Genomic DNA, 7313 nt, shown 5'->3' with positions numbered 1-7313 from the left:
TGATTAAAAAATCAAATAGTACTGAGTCCTAATGGAATGGAAGAGTTCTCCACATCTCCATCCTTACTTCCTTCCAATTCTCTTCCCCACCTCCCTCCTCCCAGTATCTGTCAGCTACACTAGTCATTGTAATGTTGTTGAGGCTGATAACGTTTACATTCTGCTGCTGCTGCTGCTAAGTTGCTTCAGTCGTGTCCGACTCTGTGCAACCCCATAGACGGCAGCCCACCAGGCTCCCCCGTCCCTGGGATTCTCCAGACAAGAACACTGGAGTGGGTTGCCATTTCCTTCTCCAATGCATGAAAGTGAAAGTGAAGTCACTCAGTCGTGTCCGACTCTTAGCGACCCCATGGACTGCAGCCTACCAGGCTCATCCGTCCATGGGATTTTCCAAGCAGTGTAACCTTAATTATGTCTTTAATTTCTAATTTGGGGGCAGACTTTTTGTTAGAGCTAAGTGTGTGTTTTTTTGCTTTTACCCTATAAAGTGGCTGGCAGAGACAAAATGAACATTTTTGAGCAAGAAGGGAGCCAGAGAGTTCTTGGGCACAGAAAGCATGAGGGTCTTTGCCACTTGGGGTACATCCTGTGGGGGTGGGGTGGTTGTTTCAAGGAGGGGCACTGAAGGGAACTGCTTGCTGCCACTGCTCAGCAGAAGTGCAGGGACAGGTCTGCAGGCACACAGTCAGACAGCAGGTTTGCAGGCTCACCGGCTGCCATCATCTGACTGAAATGGCTTTTAATGCTTTTCTGCCCTTGATCATGAAACAACATTAATGCCAGCAGTGTGGCTGCTATCTGATGACCACCTCCCATGGCTCTGTTCCCTAAATTACACCACACAAAAGATGGCACTCAGAGGACGGCTGGGAGGTGAGGATCAAATATGGAAAAGCACTCTAGTTCATCGTGTAGCTAAAATTTCTCCTAAACGTTAATGCTCTCCAGTCACCCTAGGCCTTCCATTTATGGGCAAAAGCCCTTGCTGTCTTGAGGATCATCAGGATTCAGTGATACCTGTTCAGCTATTTATAATTCACTTTCAACTTTACATCTGAAAACCTTACCTCCTGTTGCTGATTTTGTCAGGAATATAGTGATCATTCTTTTTCTGGTGGCTAACCCGTCCCCTCCGTGGCTCTTTCTGGCTCATTTGTAGACTATGTTTCCTCTCTTGTGACCTCATTCTAGGCTTCTTTCCCCCATTTTTCTATTTCTCTTCTTTCCTATACTTCTGAGCACTTGGTATGTACAATGTGTCTGGCAGAGAGATTGGACTTTATGTGCAGGAAGTCAACATAAATTGGAAATACTGTTAAATTAAGAAAAATAATGGGTATTTAAAAGAATAAATTCTTTCTGTATTAATAAAACATTTGCAACCTTGCTTGTGTCAAAAGTTAGTTTTACATATTCCTAATTATTTCAAAAATAATTGTGCCACTTAATTGTGTAAGTGTTTGTATTTTCGTAGCTCTCTCCAGCTCTCAAAGTTGACTTTTCTTGACCTTCTACTAGAGGTGATGTGTTGAAAACAGATTAACATACTGGTTAATATCACCAGCCCCTAACAAAATATTACACTGGTTTATTTTTTAAAATTCATATGTGATGTTATTATTATTTATTTTTCTCTTTTAATTGAAATATAATTGATATATAAAATTATTTTAGTTTCAGGTATGCAATACAATAATTTGTATACCTTGGGAAATGAACTCCAATAAATCTCGTTAATATCCATCATCACACATAGTTTCAATTTTTTCTTGTGGTGAGAACTTTAGAGATCTATTCTTTTAGCACATTTCAAATATTCACTGCAGCATTATTAACCATAGTTACCATGCTGTACATGACATCTCCAGGAGTTATTTATTTATTACTAAAGGTCTGTGCATTTTAACCCCCTTCATCCATTTCACCCACCTCCTATTCTCTGTCTCTGATAACCAACAGTCTATTCTGTTTCTGGGGCTTCCCATGTGGGGAAGTAGTAAAGAATCCGCCTGCCAATGCAGGAGATACAAAAGACTCTGGTTCAATCCTTGGGTTGGGATCACCTGAAGGAAAAAATGACAACCCACTTCAGTATTCTTGTCTGGAAAATCCCATGGACAGAGGGGCCTGGTGGGTTACAGTCCATGAGGTCACAAAGAGTTGACACTACTGAGTACACAAACACACACATTCTGTTTATATGAGTTTGTTTTTTTTTTTGGGGGGGTGAGCTAATTGTTGTTTTTCGATTCTGCGTATAAATGAAGTCATATAATATTTGCCTTTGTCTATGTGACTTGTTTCACTTTTTATAGTGCCATCAATTTCTATCCATGATTTTGCCAATGACAGTATTTCCTTTTTTATGGCTGAATAATATTGTGTGTATTAGTGTGTGTGCATGTATAGGCAGAGTTCACATTTTCATAATCCATCCATACATCAGTGGTTAAGTCTTTGCTCTTGTAAATAAAGCTGAAGTGCACATAGATATGGTATACCTTTTTGATTAGTAATTTCATTTGCTGTGGATAAGGTTTAAACTTTTCTGGATACATACCCGGAAGTATAATTGCTGGATCATATGTTAGTTCTATTTTTAACTTTTTGAGGAACCTCTGTACTCCATAGTGGCTGCTTAAATTTACACTCCACCAGAAGTTGACAAGGGTTTCCTTTTCTCCACGTCTTCACCAACACTTGTTACTTCCTGTCTTTTTGATAATAGCCACTCAAAGAGGTGTGATGTGATACCTAATTCTGGTTTGATTTTGCATTTCCTGATGATTGGTGACGTCAAGCATCTTTTTATGTGCCTTTTAGCCATCTATATGTCTTCTTTTGAAAAAAGTATATTTAGATCCTCTGCCCATTTTTTAAGTTTTTTTTTTTTTTTTTGCTGTTGAATCGTGTAAGTACTTTATATTTTTTGGATATTAATCCTTTACCTGCTATAATATTTGCAAATATTTTCTCCCATTTCGTGGGAGAAATTCCTTTTCACCTTGTTGATCATTGACTTGCTGTGAAGAAGGTTTTTTAGCTTGATATAGTTCCATTTATTTATTTTTAATTTCATTGCCTTTGTTTTTGACATCAAATCCAAGAAATCATTGCCAAGTGTAATATCATGGAGCTTACCACCTATAAGTTTCTTCTAGGACTTTAATAGCTTCAGGACTTTATCTTAAATCTTTACTCCATTTTGAGCTATTTTTTTTTGTATGCTATAAGATAGTACAGTTTTATTCTTTTGCATGAAGCTATCTAGTTTTCTCAACATCATTTACTGAAGAGACTGTCTTCTCCTCCTTGTATATTCTTAGCTCCTTTGCCATAAATTGACTTGTATGCTGTGGACTTATTTCTGGGTTTTCTATTCTGTTTCAATGACATATGTGTCTCTTTTTATGCCAGTACCAAACTGTTTAGGTTTGTTCTGATTTTTAAAAGTGAAATTGGCCTTAGGGGGAAAAAAAACAACTTCTTCTTTTATTCCATTAAATGATATTAACCTTTGTCATTTGGAGGGCTTGGTTATCAGAACAAGGAAGTATGACCACATAGCTTTGGTTTTTCTTTATCGTACTCTGCATCTTGGCGTCATTTTCATGGTCCATTCTCTGGCACAGTAGGCAGTAAACCAGAGCAGTGACTAGACCAGAGCGCCCTGGTTCTTCCTAAGGAACTCCAAGTCCTCCTGTTCTCCTTTAGCTCCATTTCTTACAGATGCGTGTTATAGAAGTCCAGCTTCAAGAGTGGGCTTTCTCAGATGTGTCCTTGCCATTATATGCATGTTTTATTCATACTTGTTAGCTGGAACTGAATGCTGAGGCTAGAGTGCTTGCATAAAGTCATAATTGGGTTATTATAATAGTGTGTAGGTGAGAGGTGGGAAGAATAAGAAGAACCACTCATTAGTGGCATACTTTTAAAAGTTCTATCTATGTCAGGCATCTGTAGCTTAATTAGAGTGACAGCAAGCTTAAGACAAAGTGTAGTGATAGTTTGTTTGAAATCTAACCTGCTTGATGACACAAAGTAGGGATAATAGAGACGAGAAAGACCACTATAGTTCACACAGCACATTCCTTTCTTTATCATGGCACTTTCTGAGCTTTTTGTTCTCAATTAGTTTTCAAAAATGATGGCTTTTTTCCTCTTAGAGAAATATGTGTTTCTTCTTTTAATGGAGTCTTGTTTCCATAAAAAACCTACAAGCTTAAGGAGACTTAAAGGACATATGTAGTTTGAAGGGTGGCAAAGTTAGGGTTTTTAATCCCATGTCCCATTTTCTGCCAGTCCACAGTGGGTCTGAGCCTAACCCTAATATATAAGCATAGTCCTTGTGGTCTAGTTTCTGTGTGGTGCTATTTTTGAAGACTGATACTCCACTAAGAGTGGTGAAGAACCCTTTAGTCTTATTTCTGTCACACAACCTATCAATGGGAGGAAGGTGCATCCATCCGAGCATCTTAAAAATCTTCTTTCCCTATTGCTGCCACTTTCAATGACATTCACTTGGAAATAGCTGCCCCACCCAAATCTCTCTCTCTATCTCACCAACTCAAAAGTGCAAAAGAAACAGTTTTAAAACCAAGTCCTTGCCACCTTTTTTCTTCCTACTCCCATCCCCCTTTAACTCCCTCTTCTATTTTTATTCTTCTCTTCCAAGGAAACTGCATTGGTTTCTGATCTGATTCATATCCTCATTCCTACCTTTCCAAGATCTGTCTCCTCTCTCACATCTTTTCAACTCCACATTGTCAAAGCCATAAAACTGCAATGGGAAATTCACAATTCTTGTCTGAGAGTACTGGGGGGTTGGCCCATACTATATTGGGAGCATATATACATTAACAAATTAGTTGTTTACATTGTGCTGTGCTGTGCTAAAAAAAAAAAAAAATTCAAATTTTACCGGGTATCCACTATTTTACCTTACTAGTCCGTCTAGTCAAGGCTATGGTTTTTCCAGGGGTCATGTATGGATGCGAGAGTTGGACTGTGAAGAAAGCTGAGCGCTGAAGAATTAATGCTTTTGAACTGTGGTGTTGGAGAAGACTCTTGAGAGTCCCTTGGACTGCAAGGAGATCCAACCAGTTCATCCTAAAGGAGATCAGTCCTGGGTGTTCATTGGAAGGACTGATGTTGAGGCTGAAACTCCAGTACTTTGGCCACCTGATGCAAAGAGCTGACTCATTTGAAAAAACTCTGATGCTGGAAAAGATTGAGGGCAGGAGGAGAAGGGGACGACAGAAGATGAAATGGTTGGATGGCATCACTGACTCAATGGACGTGGGTTTGGATGGACTCCAGGAGTTGGTAATGGACAGGGAGGCCTGGTGTGCTGCGGTTCATGGGGTCACAAAGAGTCAGACATGACTGAGTGACTGAACTGAACTGAGGTTATTTCTAGGAGGGAGGTGGGAGGGGGGTTTGGGGTAGGGAACACGTGTGTACCTGTGGCGGATTCATGTTGATGTATGGCAAAACCAATACAATATTGTAAAGTAATTAACCTCCAGTTAAAATAAATAAATTTATATTTAAAAAAAGATAATGTTGAAGGACTGGTTTTCAAAACTTCATTGAGGAATAACTGAGACAATAATTGTGTATATTTAAGTATACATTTTGATGATTTCATATACACATACACTGTGGAAAGGTTACCAAGATTAAGATAATTTGTACATTCATCCTGTCACATGGTTGATTTTTTGTGTGAATGTGTGTGGTGAAAAAGCTGAAGATCTACTTCCAGCAACTTTCAAGTATCAATACCATGTATTAACTATAGTAACAATGATGTACATTGCACATTCAGAACTTATTCTAATAACTGCAGCTTTGTACTCTTTGACCTGTATCACCCCCACTTTTCCCTTCCCCCAGCCCCTGGCATCCACCTTTTCATCCTCTGATTCTATAAAATCAGATTTGTTTTATTCTTAGGTTCCACATATAAGTGATACCATACAGTACTATGCTGCATTTTTCTTTCCATTTCTGGCTTATTTCACTTAGCATAATACCCTCCAGATTCATCCATGTTATCACGAATGTCAATATTGCTTTCTTTTTTATGGTAGAGTAATATTCCAGTCATACACATATATACACACACACATACAGAGAACACATTATTTTCTTTATTTGGTTACTCATTGAAGGGCATGTAGGTTACTTCCAGATCTTGGCTACTGTGAGAAGTGCTGCAATGAACGTGGAATTGCAAATCACTCCTTGGGATACTGATTTCATTTCCTTTGGATATGTGTCCAGGGATGGGATTACTGGATTGTAGGGGTTTACAGGTTGTATTTAATTGAAAAATTAGAAGCAGCATATAAAGATATTTTTGCATTAGTACCTAATATGTTCTGAACCAGGAGGAAGCCCAGAAACTGGATATATATACAGCCTTGAGGATGCTGAGACACTACCAACAGGGGTTGTTGAGGCCAAATAGTAAATAGGCTTTCCTGTGATACATTGAGATTGGACTCCAGTTATTATGATTCTTTTTTTTCCATGCCGGAGGGTAATATAAATGTTTTTAAATAAAAAATAAAGCAGACTGCCACAACATTAGAAAGCAACTATACTCCAATAAGCATTAGTAAATAATAAAATGAAATAATGTGGACTAAAAATTAAAAAAAGAAGTAAAATATACAGAATAGAGAAAATTAAATTTGGAACACAAAAATATGTAGGAAGACAAGAAACAGTTGCTTATGGAGATAGTATCATTTTTAATGCTTTCTGCCTGCCACCTCTGTCATCACCTCTTGTTCTTTTTCTGTACTTCTAGAAATCCTTTTACTTTTCTTTCTGTAACTCATCCTTATTTCAAAAATTCATACTTATTTTCATAGGCATGCATGGCAAAGTATCTTCAAGTCTACCTAAACACCATCGACATCTTCTTTTAAGTAATATGTGTCCATGTGTGTGTTACAATGTCTCTTTCACTTGCATTTTTGGGGCATAAGCATGGAGAAGGAAATGGCAACCCACTCCAGTGTTCTTGCCTGGAGAATCCCAGGGATGGGGGAGCCTGGTGGGCTGCCGTCTATGGGGTTGCAGAGTCGGACACGACTGAAGTGACTTAGCAGTAGCATTCTTAATATAGGAGAAGGCAATGGCACCCCACTCCAGTACTCTTGCCTGGAAAATCCCATGGACAGAGGAGCCTGGTAGGCTGCAGTCCATGGGGTCACTAAGAGTTGGACACGACTGAGCGACTTCACTTTCACTTTTCACTTTCATTGCATTGGAGAAGGTAAATGGCAACCCACTCCAGT

Source organism: Bison bison, unplaced genomic scaffold (assembly GCF_000754665.1).
Source record: "Bison bison bison isolate TAMUID 2011002044 unplaced genomic scaffold, Bison_UMD1.0 scf7180017862165, whole genome shotgun sequence".
NCBI lineage: Eukaryota > Metazoa > Chordata > Mammalia > Artiodactyla > Bovidae > Bison > Bison bison.
The sequence above is the reverse complement of the archived record's forward strand: the minus strand, read 5'-3'. Positions refer to the sequence as shown.